Source organism: Acanthaster planci, linkage group LG09 (genome assembly GCF_054643075.1).
Source record: "Acanthaster planci isolate LZ-2023a linkage group LG09, COTS_SCS, whole genome shotgun sequence".
NCBI lineage: Eukaryota > Metazoa > Echinodermata > Asteroidea > Valvatida > Acanthasteridae > Acanthaster > Acanthaster planci.
In genome coordinates, this window is record NC_141785.1 from 11764259 (window position 1) to 11782364 (window position 18106).

General features: G+C 42.0%; 1 protein-coding gene across 4 annotated transcripts in view; it reads left to right on the forward strand.

Moving 5' to 3' along the window:
• Nucleotides 1–925: 925 nt before the first annotated feature.
• Nucleotides 926–18106, forward strand: part of LOC110981989 (histamine H2 receptor-like) — a 51139-nt gene continuing 33958 nt past the window's right edge. The window contains exon 1 of one of the 4 annotated variants that reach the window (XM_087141092.1): nucleotides 926–1343. The gene's annotated coding sequence lies outside the window, so the exon portion shown is untranslated. Of the gene's footprint in view, nucleotides 1344–5716; nucleotides 5737–18106 lie in introns of those variants that run through there. The other 3 variants (XM_022240078.2, XM_022240084.2, XM_087141091.1) reach the window with 3 other exon arrangements.

Sequence of the window (18106 nt, forward strand, 5' to 3'; positions counted from 1 at the left end):
CAAGTCCTGGCGGGTAAATGACTCAGTCAACTCGAGTCTCTGTGACCAAATGACTCGACTCAACTGGAATCTCTCATGGAGACTCAACTCGAGTACAAGCTAATAAGACTCGAGTCTCAAAAAATGAAAAGCAATTTCAAATTTGACTCACAGCGCTGTTCTTATATCGATCGTATTTATTGCATTTTGTTCAAAATTTGTGACTCAAATTGACTCGAGCTCAGTACTTGACTCGACTACACAAAGTGCTTGATTCAATTTCTTGACCAAATGACTCGACTCAACTCGAGTCACAATGTTAAAATGACTCGACTTGAGTCACTGAATTGAGTGTTTTCTCACAACACTGGAAAAATGTAGGCTAGCCCACCGAAAAATGGGGGGGGAGAGCAAAATTAATACTGATTTGATGTTTGCTTGAGAAAATGAGGACTTTGCATAAAACTGAGCCATGAACCTTGTGGATTTTTACACTGTTTTCAAATGGGTTTGAATTTGTGCACAGCACTCAGAACCTGCACATTGAAGTTGGCATCGCCTTACACCCATGTTGGCAGTCCTTTCTCACGCGAGTCTTCTGTGTCCCTGAAAAACACCGCAAGTTTTCTCAGTCATGAAGCAGCTTCTTGTTTTTCACTTAAAATTCCAGATTGGGACCGCTACGATATTTTTCTTCAACTTTACAAGAGTTACTCATCTCAGTTTTTAAAATCTACCCCGTCCCTCCCCCAAATACCCCTAAAAAATACGCTCAGGCTTGAATTTGGTTTGAATGTAGTCGACCTGCCGCCTCCATGCAAAATAGTTCTATGATAGGATTGTGAACGATTATCAGCAAATCATAATTGGAAACAACTTGAAATTGATAAGCTCGCAAATGGCTATACCAGCTGTTTTTCCAATTAACATGAAAAAGACTTTTTTGCCGTTGGATTTTGGTTTCTTGTTAGTGTGAAAACGATTTTTCTTCCTTTCTGTTGATGTCACGGGATGCCAGTGACCCCGATCATCACCTGCCTGGCTGCCAGGGGCACAATCTTCTGTGGATGCGCGGCATCGGGAGGTTTTGCGCTCGCCGCGTCACACCGTCAACCGCCGACGCGGCGTCATGGTCGGACTTGATGCCGTACAGGACTATTGTGAACGCACACTTGCAGTGCAATAACTTAGGATGTGATGTTTACCGTACTGCATCAGAGCATAACTCGCTCTATGGTCAGACCAACAGCAGCAAGTGATCCGACCATCTGTTCCTTGCTCTATGATGCGACAAAATACTTTCAGGCAGCCCATGATGGAACCATCCTTATCGAAGTGAACAAATTGTTGCCCTGCAAGTCACGGTGAGTATATTTCTGGCAGTTACGTGACGTGAACTTTGGCTAAAGACACCCGGCCCTTCTTACTTCCATCTTTTCCTACCTCCATGTTCCAATCGGCATGAGTTGATCCTTGATTTGATGTTCTGCGGAAGTTGGATGGTATGACTGCGGTTGGACTCACAATGTGCTGTGTCAAATGGACTCTCTGGGTCGGGACGCGGTACAGACTTGTTCTACGATCGCGGGCATGGGAGCTCACGTTGCGGAGAACGGCAGCAGTCGCCCTCGAAGGCCCGCTCACCTTGTACCCCCCTCAATTGTCAGGCAACAGTTCGAACCGGTTTGCTCACTCACTTTTTTGTGATGATAGGATCGTAACGTTTCCGTTTTTCATTTATGTGGTATATATTTTTCCTGAACCAAAACGCATCCTGTCCTAGAAAGGATAATTCATGGAATCTTGGAAGGGGTTTTGGAAGAATGGGAGAACACCCTTTTCTTCATGCACTTCTGGCTCCGAATTGCCGTGTGTACAGACATGACTCATTTTTCCCTGCAGTGGTTTGTTAGCCACTAGAAAGTGATAACATGTCCTCAGAGCAAAATTTTGCAGGGAAAACCAAGTAAGCAATTACTGTGAAAACATGTCAATTTTCCAGGCCAGTCTCATTAGGTTTGTGCATGGGATATCAAGTGATGTCTGTGTTATTTGAAGTGCCCTTATGGGCATGGACGGCGCCAGTATTTTTTCCGGGGAAGGGGGGGGGGAACTCACATACTGCACATACTTATGGAAGTGGCTATGTTACTGAATTCTTATGGAACTCTGCTCAATTGTACGTGCTGAAATCACTCTGAATTCTCTTGTTCATCATTCCTCGGTCATTTTGGGGAAACAACTGTTGGAAATTTTACACAGAAAGGCAGCCATCTGGAACTGAATTCGAACGTATGTACTGAGCACTCCTGTAATGTACATGTATATATAGACAGTGTTCAGACACATACAAACGTACATGTACAGTATGTGGGAAAAATGTAACTTATAAGAGATGGGAAGAGGACTCCATGTGACAGATTAGAATGTTTGTTTGGGGAGGGGTACCTGTAGGAGGAGGATCATGGGGACAAGGTACATGTATGTAGAAAGTGGATGAAATGCTGGATAAGGTTGGTGTAATGGTTGGGCTGGATAAGTGGGATGTTGGGACAGCCAGAGTAGGAAGTGAAGGAATAATGGAGAGGGGGTGGCGTAGGAGATGGACAGGATAATGGGGAGGGGGCAGAGTAGGAAATGGAGGGGATGATGGGGAGGGGTGGAGTAAGAGATGGATAGGATGATGGGGGGGTGGAGTAGGAGATGGATAGGATGAGGGGGAGGGAGCAGAGTAGGAAATGGATAGGATGATGGAGAGGGGGGGGGAGTAGGAAATGGAGGGGATGATGGGGAGGGGTGGAGTAAGAGATGGATAGGATGATGGGGGGGTGGAGTAGGAGATGGATGGGATGAGGGGGAGGGAGCAGAGTAGGAAATGGATAGAATGATGGGGATGGGGGGGAGTAGGAAATGGAGGGGATGATGGGGAGGGGTGGAGTAGGAGATGGATAGGATGAGGGGGAGGGGGCAGAGTAGGAAATGGAGGGGATGATGGGGAGGGGTGGAGTAAGAGATGGATAGGATGATGGGGGGTGGAGTAGGAGATGGATAGGATGAGGGGGTGGAGTAGGAGATGGATAGGATGAGGGGGAGGGGGCAGAGTAGGAAATGGAGGGGATGATGGGGAGGGGTGGAGTAAGAGATGGATAGGATGATGGGGGGTGGAGTAGGAGATGGATAGGATGAGGGGGAGGGAGCAGAGTAGGAAATGGATAGAATGATGGGGATGGGGGGGCAGAGTAGGAAATGGAGGGGATGATGGGGAGGGGTGGAGTAGGAGATGGATAGGATGAGGGGGAGGGGGCAGAGTAGGAGATGGATAGGATGAGGGGGAGGGAGCAGAGTAGGAAATGGATAGAATGATGGGGATGGGGAGGGGGGAGTTGGAAATGGAGAGGATGATGGGGATGGGGGGGAGTAGGAAATGGAGGGGATGATGGGGATGGGGGGAGTAGGAGATGGATAGGATGATGGGGGGGTGGAGTAGGAGATGGATAGGATGATGGGGATGGGGGGGGAGTAGGAGATGGATAGGATGATGGGAGGGGGTGGAGTAGGAGATGGATAGGATGATGGGGGGTGGAGTAGGAGATGGATAGGATGATGGGGGAGGGGTGGAGCAGGAGATGGATAGGATGATGGGGATGGGGGGGAGTAGGAGATGGATAGGATGATGGGAGGGGGTGGAGTAGGAGATGGTTAGGATGATGGGGGGGTGGAGTAGGAGATGGATAGAATGATGGGAAGGGGGCAGAGTAAGAAATGGATGGGATGATGGGGAGGGGGGCAGAGTAGGAATTGTAGAGGATGATGGGGAGGGGGCAGAGTAGGAAATGGAGAGGATGATGGGGAGGGGGCAGAGTAAGAAATGGAGAGGATGATGGGGAGGGGGCAGAGTAGGAGATGGATAGGATGATGAAGGGTGGAGTAGGATATGGATGGAAAGATAAGGTGTATGTGGGATTGGAGACAGATGAGATTAGGGGTGGAGTCAAAGTAGACATGGTAGATATGGGATGATGGGATATGGATGATGGGGGTAGAATTGTAGAGGATAGGATGGTGGGGTTGGATACAAAGTGCAGAACTGTACTTTAGAGGAATTTTAATTATGCACCATCCATCACACTCACAAATGCTCTGCTTATATAATCATCCAGGTCTAGTCCAACTGTACTGGACCCACATTCTATAGACATTCCTCTCTCCTGTAAAGAACTGTGAAGCTTTTGTACCTGTATCTCCCTTGTTGGTGGTCTTTGTTGATTTACTTTTAAACAACAGGTGCCTTTCAACACACAGTCTGCATACAGCACTAACTCCTAGGGTTTTTCTCCTAGTGTACAATGAATTTCATTGCTAAGGTCGATAAAATATCTTGTACATCTGTGTTGCAGTCTTATGTCAACCAATCTTGTAACAAATTTTGATGAAGCTTGGCCAGTATTTTCTTGTTTAATTTAGTAACCATATTTGTATAACTTGGATGTCTCTTTCTTTCCTGTTATTACAGTAAAGAAATTTAAATTCATAACAAGCAGCGAGCCATGGCGGCTTTGTCGTTCTAGTTTACCATGTTCTCCATTGATTTGTAAAAGGTACCAGTATCAGAATGGATTCAAACTGTTTGCTGGCTACAGCGACCTAAAATACACAATTATCCAAAAAGTTAGAGGGCCTGATATTTTGATCTCAGCAGAATCTTGAACCCTGAGAGGATAATTCTGCTAAGATCAAAATTTTAGGCTCCCCAACTTTCCCAAGAATTTTGACTGCTGAAAAAAAAAGAATCGACCCAATTCAGTGGACGGCACAACTAGGTGTGCAATATTTTCCCCAATTTTTATTTTTTCACCAACCATTTCTAACTTAAAATTTCCTAAAAATTCTGACTTTTGATTTGGTTTTGATTTGTGGCATTCGATTTTGCACAAAAGTTCAGACCCACGGCCTCCTTCTGGTACATGCTACATAAATTTAATACTAACTTGCTGAGGAAGCTGTTTCCTGAGAGCCTCATCCATTGAGTAAGAAACCTGTACATTGCTGGAAAGGTACATACACATGTACATATTTCTAATTGCGTACACTCAAAACCCGAAAATAATAATGTTACTAGAGTACTATCACTTGGTCAGTGCCAGAACACATGTACTTAAGCATACGGCTTTCACTGTGGCTTTCTATCAGATGCTATCGGACCAAGTTAAAAAGAAAACCTGTTACATCGTCCAGGTTTTTTTAAGGGAAGGAGGAGAGTGTGATTCGTTTGTTTTCTTCAAGTCGTCTGCTGGTCAAATTTACATTCAGAATTGCTGGACAACATTTTCCTCCAAAATGACAGTTCTTATTAGGTATTCTCCACCTTCTAAGTTTTTTAATGGAGATGTGGACTGTAGAGGAATTAAAGTTTTAAGGAAAGCAGATGCTTCCAAAAGTGGATGCGAGTGGGGACAATCAACTGTTCTATTTTGTTTAGACATGTGTGGAACTTGGATACTCGTAGATCTCAAAATTTGTGGGCAATTCTCTCCACATTTCTATCTCCATGGTCTCTCTTATTTAGAGAAAGTGGAGGCTGCAAGGCTCAGGTTTCTTTGGCATAATGTGTCTGGGGTGCAACTGTTTCTCCCCACTCAGGAACATAGATGGGTATCTGTGAGGGCAGAGGTGATTGCTGTGTATTATTTTCCATTAAGGACACTGTAGCCATGACTGCATCACACTGTAAACTCCAAGATCCGGAACCAAATTTGGGTAAGGGGCTCAATAATTTTTAGGACATCTTGCATGTAATCTCAGCGACTTTCTGGCATTTAACTCATTTAGAGTAGAAGGGAAATGAACATATGATACAAGTTTTACCCAAAAAATAATCCTTCCTCTTTGTGCATGTTTTTCATAAAAACCCTAATCAATTTGCTGCTTAATTTAATGAGGTTGGGGGTGTAGCCCCATTTGCTTCCAACCTGTCATCATCCCTTGACCCTTGTGAGCTGACCTGCCTGTTTATTGGTGCAGCATAAACAGTAAGCAGGAATGACAAGGAGGCACTGCTTTTGTACAGCATTGGAGCCTACAGTTTCAGGTCAAGGATGGACATTCAAGCTACTGCTAGCACACAAGCGACAGGAGGCTCACATGCACTACATCAATGCTTAGAATGTGCACTTCTACCCTAAAAGGGGGGAGGGGCATAATCCCCCCTCACATTTTTCGGATATCGCCGCGGTGCATATTTCTTTCAGAAGTTGAGCCTTTCAGAGTTTTAAGAATAACTCTTTGTGGTCATTTTGAGACCATTTTTGCAAAATTGAATGTATCATTCTCGCACAGGTCTGCCAAAAATGTATATCCAATGCCATGCTCAGTGCATGTGTACTGGCATGCATGTACATGTGACCATATTAACAAAAGCATTTGTCTGATTGAGTTCAGACTTCACATTTGTAATAAGGAGTGTCTGAACATGCATGCCAAGTTTTTAAAAAATCGGGCGTGGCACAGCCGAGTTCTTAGGGGATGGAATCCACCCCCTGCTATTGAGAGATGGGTCAAAATAACTTGGCTCTTTGAAGGTTAAAACATTGCATGTGAATTTTAATATTGAGGCTTTATGAATGCTTGCTACAGACCTGTTATTTATAAACCATTCGTATGTTGACATGGTTTTGAATTCTGTCAGTGTCAACATTGACCAGCTGTCCATCTCGCCCAGCATCTGATGTCACATGTACGGCATCTTGGCAATGCCATTTCTATTGGATGTAAATGCAAAGTGCTGTGAATTGTCACAATCCAGTGACTTTGAATGTAATATTTGTCTTGCTGTAGATGAATAAATTTAACTTCGAGGAAAGACAGGTGACAGGTGTCAAATTCAAAACCCTTTCACATTTGAGAGTAACTACACCATGCATTTTTTTTCCAGTCACGTTTAGGGGAAGTTAAAAAAAACATGTCTGTCGTCCCCGCCCACTTCCTTTTTGGAGGCCGCCTGGATTTTTAAATTATTTTTTATTTTATGAAAAATGCAGTAAAACATACACAGAAAAAGTCCACAAATTCATCAGAAAATAAATAAATGTACTTGCCAAATAAGTGAGTCAGAGTTTTTAGTATAGACTCAGTCGGTCACTTTGTACACCACATAAATCGACGTGCAATCACAAAACACGTCTTCTTGAGAGTCTAGAGCAAGGCAAGTGGTTTTTGGTTTCACTGGTTCCAATCGGAGCCTCGCATGCATTTTGGATGCTTCATCAAATGGCTGGAATCCGTGAAGCTGACAAGTAAGCCTAATCCACTCGTTTCGAAAATGCCCTGAGCTCAGGCTCGAGCACGTTTTTAAGAATTTGCTTGCACAGCTGTCGTCTGGTTCCTGATCCCATTTTCACTGATGCTTTCGGACTTAGAGAAAATTCCAGGGGAGGGAGCGAGAAACAGTTTAGCACGGCTGATGTTTTCTGTCAATCATTCATGCTCACCATAAGCCTGAATCTTGTTTTGTTTGGTTTCATCAAAACGCAAGTCAAAATTTTGTCAAACAGTGATGGATACATTGTATGTCACAAGTCCCAAAGGCTAAAGTCTTTGTAGTAGAAAAAATATAGACTTGTAAAAGTAAACCGACAAAATGTTAAGAAGAAAAAAGTGCCTCAAATATTTTTGATCAGTCTTCATATGTTTATGGAAAACCACAAACACATTTTTATTTACAGCTTGGCATATGTACACTTGAAGGTTTTGAGAGTTGACATTTGGTGCTTGATTTTATCTGTAAAATTACTCATCAAAAATAATTCTTGACTTTTGGCGGTTAAAGCAAATGCATCTAAAACTGTTAATGTAGACCAATACAACACTAAACGACACGGTAAATATGTTCAGTTCTTTTGTCCAACTTGTCTTTCATTTTAACGTGTCTTTGAACAGTGGAAACCCTAACAGCTGCAGGAAATTTTAAAATGGGGGCCATCTTGAAAAAAATAAAAAGCCTCGCTTCATCTTTTTTCTTTTTTACTTTGCCTTACTGTAACATACCACTAGCATGATGTACAATGTACTTTATTTCACCCCCAACCTTATATTCCTTGAGGGAAAAACGGTACTGATACTAGGATACAATACCTATACAAATTTATGACCTGAGTGGTTCATTATCCTGTCCCAAGTGGATCCTGGTTCCCCTTGTCAGGAAAATTGGATTTCAACTACTCCATCTGTGGCACGCTCCCAAGGGAAATCCCTCTTTGCCCTGTCCTGTCCTCCCCATTAGTTGTCTGCAATATTGTACTGGTACATCATCTACATGTAGATTATATTATTGAAACCAATACACCTAGATATTCACAAAGTTTCTGGTGTTTGTGAGTGCTGGGGTAGAATGCAAGAATACAATATCTATAACCTATTTGTAATGCAACAGAGGTGTCCTGCTGTCCACAGATTTTGTAGTCAGAATGTATGTGGTTTGCATGTGGTTAATTAATGAAAATAAATGGGCATGCTTAAATTTTGCCATGTACATGTACTGTACCTTTTATTTTCAGAGGTTAACTATAACTTATTTCCTAAAACTTTCCTGACATTTCAAAGTTACCAATGTTCTTACAACGTCCAGAAGCTTTGCTCTTCAGAGTTGGTTTTATGAAATAAGTTTTAGTACCCGCAACCCCCTTTATTTTATGTGGAAGTGTCCATGGAATCTACGACTGGAAAAATTGATGCCAGCTAGGTCAAATTTATTAAGGGATCCTACTTGTGTGTGAAAGAAAATATGTATTTGAAGGTCATATTTAATGATACTTATTTATTTACTGGTACATGGCTGTCCCGCTGAGTGTGATAATATCGGTTTATCTGTGACTCTCTGAGCAGGAAGCTTCAAAAGTGCATGAGAGGATAAATGACCTCGGGTTGTTTGATGGTGTAACTTAGTTACAGTTTTTTTTTGGGGGGGGTTGCACTTGGGACCCTTATTTTCTGGAGGGGGCAGTCATTGGTTGGGGTCACAGTTAAAACAGTGACCTTTGTGGACTGCCACCAGACTTTTTTCCTTCTCTATTTCTGAGAGGGAAGGGGACACAGAGGGGCGCAGGTTGGTTTACACGTAAGTCAGTGCCGGACACACATTTTAAGGAACCATGAAATAGAAATGTTTTACTAAATTGCACTAAAACCCTTGAAATTGCACCTCCGGGTTTCAATTTACCTGATTTAAAATTTTTGATTTGCAATTTTAACCCATATGTTGGAGCTTTAATTTGGGCCTCTCCCCCACTTTTTATGTTTTTGCTGTACTTCTTTCTTTTTAAATATAAAATTTATAATAAGTTGTATTTTTGTTCTCAGAAAATTGCAACAGAGACATTGCCACTATGAGTGATATGTACTTCCCAGTATCTCTCTGTGCTTTAGCATGCAGTGGCTCGGTTGGTCTGAACATCCTTGAATTATCTATTTTGATATCAGAAAATGTTTCGGTATCAGATACTGACCAGTACAAACCTTAACATCACCACCCGATGCTTCTCTTATTGCAAACACCTCCATCTACTCGATCCCTTCCATCTCTACTACATACATGTACATGTCATCCATCTCCTCCAATTGTACTACCTCCACCTCCTCCATCAGCTACATGTACATCTCTTCCATCCCTGCACCTTCACCTTCCTTATCCCATCTTCCATCATCACCTCCTCCATCTCTTCCATCGTCACCTTCTCCATGGCCTCCACATCATGTCCCCCGAGTCCCTGCCTATTCCCTATTCTGTCCTTCACCTCGGCCTCCCCCACTGCAACTTCTCCACCTTCATAATCTGCTGTCAACCTCCTCCATCTCCTCCACCTCCTCTATGTTCATCACCTCCTCCTGCTCCTACCCTATCCTATCCACCACCTCTGCCTCCTCCTTTCATCCTCTCTACTACCCCCCGATCTCCACCTCCTCCATCCCCTTCACTTCCTCCATTATCCTATCTTTCACCTCCACCTTCACCCCTTCTTCACCCTCACCACCCTCTCCCCAGCACCAACCCCTCCACCTTCTCTATCCTTTCTCCCTCCACCACCCCTTCCACATCCTCTCCTCCACTTCACACGCCCTATCCTTCACTTCCACCTCCTCAATCTTCCATCCCCTCCCCCTTACCCGTACTCCTTCCACCCATCCCAACCCTGAGCACATTTGCTTCCTTTGTCCCTCTACCTTTAAATTTGTACACTTTCAGGGGTGCAACCAACCACTTGTGTAGTTTCTTTTTATGTGTCAAGGGAGTCACAATGTTGCGTACATACAGACCTGAACATCTATATCCTTCCACCTGGTGCTGCTGTGGCACTGAACAGGTTCTTTGTGGGACTTTGGATGAGTAATTCCCCAGTGCTAAGAACATGTTTGCAAAACAGTGATATTTGAGCAAATTAAAAACTGGTACACATACATGTATGTAAGTACCACCAGTAACAAATAATACATTGAAGCTAATTAATTTGATCATATGATAAAGCAAGGTTGAATTGAAACGAAAACAACCACACTGTTCAAAGGTAACAATGAAAACAAGCGAAAATCTAAATATTGAATATTTGAAAAAAACAAGTGGTAAAGGGGGAAGGACTGTGCTACATGTACAAACATGTGCATTGTATTGGGAGAGAAGAAATTTGATTTAAAGATTTAAACCGACCCACAGATGACATTGCCTTGATGTCATTTGAAATGGAGTTTGATCCACACACGTTGACCAAAGGTACATGTAACTTATACCAATGTTAGATGATGAGGTTCTGAATGACTCACTCGGATTGCATTCCTCCTTGGTTACTGTCAACAGTGTTATAATCAGTACAGATGACCTGAAAATGCTTGCAAGTTTAATTTCAGAAGTTTTTTGCAAACATGTATGTTTTACCAAGGGATGCTCTTTGATCACCTGCATTAATTTCCCCTTTCACACATCATATTGATTAACTTAAGAACCCACATCCTGTCTAAACCACAGCTAGAATTGACTCTGTAAAGCTGGGTCCATATGCGTATTAACGTTTGCTTAGTGCTGCACATTAGCGATCCCCAGTCTTGCCAAGGAAACTATTTGCATCATGTTTGTGTCCACCCCGTCAACTGGCCGAAGGACCTTTGATTAATTTGTGTATTACATGGCATCGGTCTGATAATAAGGAACTAATTACTGGAATGCAGAGTGTTCCCTCCTACATGCGTCTGTGCATTTAGGCCAGAACTTAACACCTTTTAGATAGGCGAGGAAAATTAGAGAGCGATGGTTCGGTTCGGTGTAGCATATTGCACGGGTGTAGTGAGGGCTTTAATTTAAAGGGTGTGAAAGCGTGTCTGGAGAGGTTTTCATTTTGACTTGGTGCTTAATAAGATACTTGTTACATTGTCTTCGCAAGGACATGAACCTGGGGTCCCAGTTGAGGTCAGAAGTGTGAACTTTTTCAGGTGGAATGGGAAAAAATCCTTTGCTGTAGGGTTGCATAATGTACATCCATGTGCATTCGTGATGATAGACAGAATGAGACAGAAAATACATGGAAAGTTCTACATGTGTTACTTACACGACCTGAACAATTTGCAGCGAGGTGTAGGTTTCAAAGGACAGTTAGTTTCAAGCTGCAGATCGACAAAGATTTTTCAGGATTATCATATATTGTTTTACAAGGAAATTCCTCTTTCGAAATGGTTCTAGAGGCACCGGTAGATGTAAATTGACCATTCCACAGGAGGTTGACCCCCAAAAGGGAAGTGGAATTAAAACTGACGAGACTACCTGTTATTTCCACTGTCTTTTTTTTTCAAAAACTTGTAGGCTTACCCATGGTAATGAATTTCTACTAATGTGTACAGTTGTCCAAAAATGTTTTGAGAGATAGTTATTTCATTATGATCCACTGGGTACATGTAAAACTTAAAGTGCCTACATATGTTGAATCATTTGTGCAAACCAAGAATGCTATCAACAAAGACTGACTTTACTGAGACAATGAGACGAAGAAATGAGGCTGTTTTGTTGCAATATCGACTTGTTTCGTATGCCCTACATGAATAGTATTCATTATATTGCAGCAGTGGTACTGTATGTAGACTTGTATGGCTTTTCACACCTGTTACTGTCCTATTGTAAGTTCACATGCCATGCAACTCAATCCAGCATCAGCTCTATACAAAACGGGCAAAGCAGTATTGGGTCTGGTTGCAATGCCTGCGGAGCTGAATAAATGCTGTCCTGATCCATTTGACCTCCAATCACATTGGCACTGGTTAATCAGTATGTTGACCCAGCTTCCACAATGCTTGCCTGATGATGCAGTACATCCATGTATGTACATGTACATAACTTTGTACAGTAAAGCATCCTTTGGCATGGACTTCCAAATGATTTGAAACCAAATAACAAGTTTCAGTTTTCAGCTGCATGCAAAAAAGGCTTTAATTTATTTATTCAAAGGATAATTCAACCGACGCAATGACTCTCAGGACCAAAATCAGAAGCTCTGATAGTCAAACGACATTTTACATTTATTTTAAAAGCACACATCAAGTATCGCTGTGTAGTACAGGTTTTAATATCCAAACTAGTCCAACTGTTCCAAGGTCTTTTCAGAACGGTTGAGGTTGATATTTTGTTCTGGTTTTGTCTATTAAACATTTACAGTTCAGTATTATCCATTAGAATTTTGAATTTGCTGGGTCTTGGAAGGAATTTATGAAAACTTGATATGAATGTTTGATTCAAGTGGGGGGGTATGGCGAAGTCTCTCCACATCAACTTATTGTACATGAGAAGTCTAATATCTGAATTGTGATCTTAAAGTGCCTTGAATAGGCAGAATTCTTGCACTTTGCGTGCCAAAGCAGCACCAAATGAATATTTAATTATTGGTTTATCCTTCTGGGCAAATAGTCACAGTAAAGTTGCCATTCCAGAAGCCTCACTGTTACATTAGTTTTTGAATAACGTATAAGCTTGCACATTTTTTACATAATGCGTTTCCACCTGTCATTCTGATTACTTGGATTGAAATGTAAAAGGTGTAAAAGTATTCATTAGTGCTTAGTGCAATGGTATAAACCCTGAGAATGAGACGTGTCATTGTAAAGTGCATCCTGCCCCACTCCAACCTTCAGAGGTGATAGTAACAAATCTGTTTCTTGTGTGTTGCTGGCAGTTGGTTTAATTATAACATCTGCTGCCCTTCAAATATACTGCATGCTATCTTGTGTGTGGTACGCAGGCAGGTTCAATTACATGTACCAGTAAGAGCAGTTGATAAACAGGCTCCAAAGGTCTGCCCTAAATCCTTCTTGAGAGCTATAAAATCTTTTCACAGATTGGATTTCACTGTGATCACCCAGAGCTTACAGGTATAAGCATGTACAATGTACCATTATAAATTTTTGTAGGAGGTTTTTGTAGGAGCTAGGCCAGGAACTGCTTTCTTCTGTGGTAAAAATACACAACAGAGGGGAAATCAGATCCTAGCAAGAGGAGCCTCTACGTTTTTTGGAAACAAAAAGGATCTATGCAAATCTCAGTCACTCTAGTCTGGGTTTTGTTTACCATTTGGCCGCTGACCAGCTGCTTGGAAAAAGATAAAGTTGGATTTAGGAAGTGCACCGTAAAAGAAGAATTGGTCAAAATATCACAGTTCTCCAGATAGAGTTCTTGACATTTAATTTGCAAGATCAATGGACAATTTCCAAGTTTTTTGGTGAGAGAGGGGGGCGTGGATCCAACACAGGATTGTAATGAGTCACTAATTTTTTTACTCAAGTCTAGTCAAATTAATTTAACAGTGACTCAAGTCATTTGCTTGCTGTGACTTGAATCATTCTATTTACCCATTAGAACTTGAGGTGGCTTGGGTCACCACAGATTGTGACTGGAATCAGATGTGAGTCTAGTTATAGTCTTGTCATTACAGCTCTGCCACAGTAAAAACAAAATTACCCTAGATTTTTCAGTCCACAAACTACTCCAGAAAGCTGCCCCAATTTTCCCTGCCTGGAAAATTATTTGAAACGATGACCTGTCTTTCTGGCCGTTTCCTCGAAATAAGGTTACCCTGATTTTTCCAACCTCTAAGATGAGATTTGTGCATGGTTACTGATGATGGAGAGAGTCCTACTTGGTTATACTGAACAGATTGGAGTGGAGGGATGGAATTGTGGGATTGAAGGGTTGCAACCCATCCCTTCCCCCCCATTCAACTGTGGTCATTTTATCAATAGAAATCTAAAATTCTTAGGTTTATGTGGAATTGCCTTTTAATGAAGGAAAAAGCATTACAAATGTCAATTTTTGAAGGTATGCCCCATATTAATCCCAGCAAGGCAAGGTTTCAACATACGTTACAGTGGCCCTCACCTCTTATGTTGTGGAAAACTAGATCCGCCTTTAGAAGAGACAACTCCGAATGAATAAACCACACTCCCTACAATGAGGAACCACACTCCCTACAATGAGTAGTTATTCCCATGCAATCATTAATATTCACAGCGGTAAGAAAAAAGACAGGAAAACACTTACTCCAGTCATGTTCATTTGAATTTGAAATCATTTTTAAACCCTGTAACTTTTGTCTTGTGAGGATCTAAAGTACTGAACTTATGCACTGGTGGCGGAAAGGGGAGGGGTTGGGGCTAGTGGGCCCTCCACTTTTTGCTGGTCCCATAATGGGATGGGGCTTAAAGGATGGGCCTTTTAATAACTGATGCCTGATGGTTTCACAACTGGCTCCCCACCCCCTCACTTTGAAAATTGTTCCGCCACTACATAGTTGTATGCTACACATCCTGCATAAAGCTTGTCGTTAAGAATCTGGTCAGAACATTGTTTGATTCCATCCTTCAGCAGGTCCCTCTCCTTGTTGAGTGCTTGCAATCTATCTTAACCAGATCACTTTTGCATCAAGTCCAGTGAACCAGCATTAGTAGTGCTTATCTCTGCCCATATACATCTAATGGCCACCAAACATTGAGAAGACTGTCTTTGATAATGGCTTCTACCCAGACATTATATTCATAAAACTGAGCAGTGTTTAATGTGAATATATGTCGGTGTAAGGGCAGAACCATTACTAAAAATTAACATCTCCCTGATGGAAAGAAATAGTCTGATGGAATTATGATTAGACTGAGGTCATTGGAGAAATTATTGTGTCCTGGGACAGTCAAGCAAGGATGGCTAGCGCCGAGTTCATTAGAACCCATGTGTAGGAGATTGTTTTTACGCTAACCAGGGCCCACTGTCATCAGCAACAGTCTTGAAAGGATTTGTACAATTAGGAACTGGTGCCAACACACAAGATAATGCACACGGACAGTAGGCCAGTGAAATTCTCTGTGAGAGAAAGGTGCACATGGGGGAAGGGACTGTATGGATATTTTTCTGAACTTAACCATCCAAAGTTTGTCAGCCATAAAAGAATTCCTCTTCCTGTCTCCCCCCCACTATCATTTCTAACATGCTTTTCACAAGAATTAGAAAACTTCGACTAGGCCTGTACAAGTAAGTGCCGAAGGCTGTGCTCAATACATGAGTGTAGTTATACATGTAGGACATGTACATGTACAACACAGTTTGAAATCTGGGCACCGGAATTTCAACTCTAGTTATCGTAATCTAAATTGATCTACACGTGTTTGAAGGTGAGGGCACTTTGTAATGGCTGTGCGTGCTTGTACAGAATCTCGCAATCCGATACCAAAACTTGGCATGCAGTAAAGGACCCTCACACACCTGTTCCTCAGGCTTGCTTTATGCTCACACAGTGCACCGTATGTACAGCACTGTATGATGTGTACACTGTGTAGGGCATTGTGTAGTGCACTTGTAGGCCTACACCATGTTTTGGGGACCACGTTCCTGTTGTTTGAGCATGGCTGACAGGGTTATGGGACATTTGATGTCCCCATAACGTTTTGTGTGTCCACTTAAGGGGTAGGGTATGATGAAAGGAAAATGTAGAGGAGGGCATTTTAGGGAAATATTGAAAACTTTGGGTTGAAAGAATTCCTAGAGTTTGAGTTGAAAGAGATTTTCCTTAAGCGCACAAACCCAGTGGAATCTCCCCTTAGCGCCATGAATGAAAAGAATAGGTTAACTATGTATGGTGCACGTACATGTACAACAATGCGGGCAAGCTTGCAGTATACCAGCGGATGGGCTCATGATGCAATTTTGTTGGACGTGCAAAGAATCTGACATTCCGAGCTAACAGCACTGTAACAGAAGTCATTTTATATGTTTTTTTTTATCCTGGGGCTTAAACTAGTGAGTGTTATATCCGGAAAAGCAGTATAAGGGGGAGCTTTATAACCAAAGAAAAGTGTGCTCAATGATTGGCCTTTAGCCAGGGAAGTGGAAAAAGAACTTTATATCAGGAAGAGCATTAGACTATCAAGGAGCATTGTAACGGGAGTTTACTGTACTTATTTCAGTGATCAGGAAATTACAACAGTGGTTCACTTGACTTGCTTCTCTGGCTTCCCCTCGAAATACATGCATACAAACATGTACTTACATCCCCTAATCCCATTTCATGAGAAGTCTTCACCCTGGCCTATACTAATGGGTGTTCCAAACAGCCTCTTGGATAAGAAAACAGTCTCATTACTTGGGAGAGCTCACTACTCTGACAAGCCAGGACTAGAGCTATTGGCATAATCAGATTCCTTTACTGTGATTGGTTTAACAGTAGCCACTTTGACTTGAATGATGACTTTTTATCTCGTTGACCATTCTGAGGCTCAAGAGCAAGGTAAACACAGATCTGACCACTCACGTTGCTCAGGCAGACATTCAAGCCCAGGCACACAGACATTCCTGTTTATAGTGTGTCATGCAGTTCTATGAAGTGGGAACCAGGCCTAAAGAGACTGCATTTTTATGGCATTTCCCCGATTACATGTAGATGCCAGGGTGTGTATTGTGTTATTGATAACATCATAGTTTGATGTGTTAGTGGTGGGCACTTGTATTTTGCAGAGATGGATCTTTGAAAATGGCCCACTTCATAGAAACCACTTCATAATATGAGGCTGCATGGGGATTGATCACACAAAAGTGAAATATGCTCGCTCACTCAAACCAGATAGTAAGCACACGTGTAGACATTTCAGGAATCCAAAATAAACGAGGTTGCCTCCAGCCTGTTCACTGTAATTGCAAACACATGAGTTGATCTATGTTTAGATTATTTACAGAATTGATCAGCAGTTCCTTCACGTTTTTAATTTCAAAGTGTGCTGTCAAGTTCTTTTAATAAAGCTTGATTGATAGACAAGGAAAATAAATTAAACTGGTTTGTCTTTCTTTTTTGGGGGGAGGGTAACTAAATCATCATTGTATGCGCCCAAAAACTTCACATTCCACCATCCCTGCCCCTTTCAAATGTGTGGACTTGAAGAGGTTTGGCAAGTGAATCTAGAAAACATCACCATTATGAAAGAAAAGCTAAATTTTGTATCTTATATCAGATCATGCAAGATGAGTCAACCCTCTGGTCAATCAGTCAATCCAAAAGAATGACAAAGGAATTATGCTCTCTTGAGGCAATTTTCTTTGGAAAATACCCATTAGGTTTTGTCCCATGTTACACATGAATATTCATTATTGTTTGTGGAGGTCCACTGGGGCAGATCCAGGATTTTCCCAAAGGGAGGGGTGTGAATAAGAGCAACAATGGTACAGTGCCCATGAGTGAGTAGCACAAAGCCCTTACAACACGTGGTCCGGGGCATTTTTGGATTCTATGTACTCTGTGGTGCAATTTCAGGCAGTATGACCCCCCTTCATTTCTTCTCCCCCCCTTTTTTTCTTCTTTTGTATTTATATTTTTTTGGTGAAAAAGGGAGGTGGGGTACCTCTGTTTCACATGCGTTTCACGCACACATGCACTGCTTGCAAGATTGGGTAGTTACCTGCCTGAAGCTTACAGGGACAGTTTTTATCTGTTAACTATAGGATAGAAAGTCGGGACATGAGTTTTAGGGACAAAATTTATCCCCATAATTTTTTATCAATTATTTGAGCAGTGTTAAGTGTATAGGATAAGGTTACTACATGTATATTGTGAAATCAGGAACATGTTAC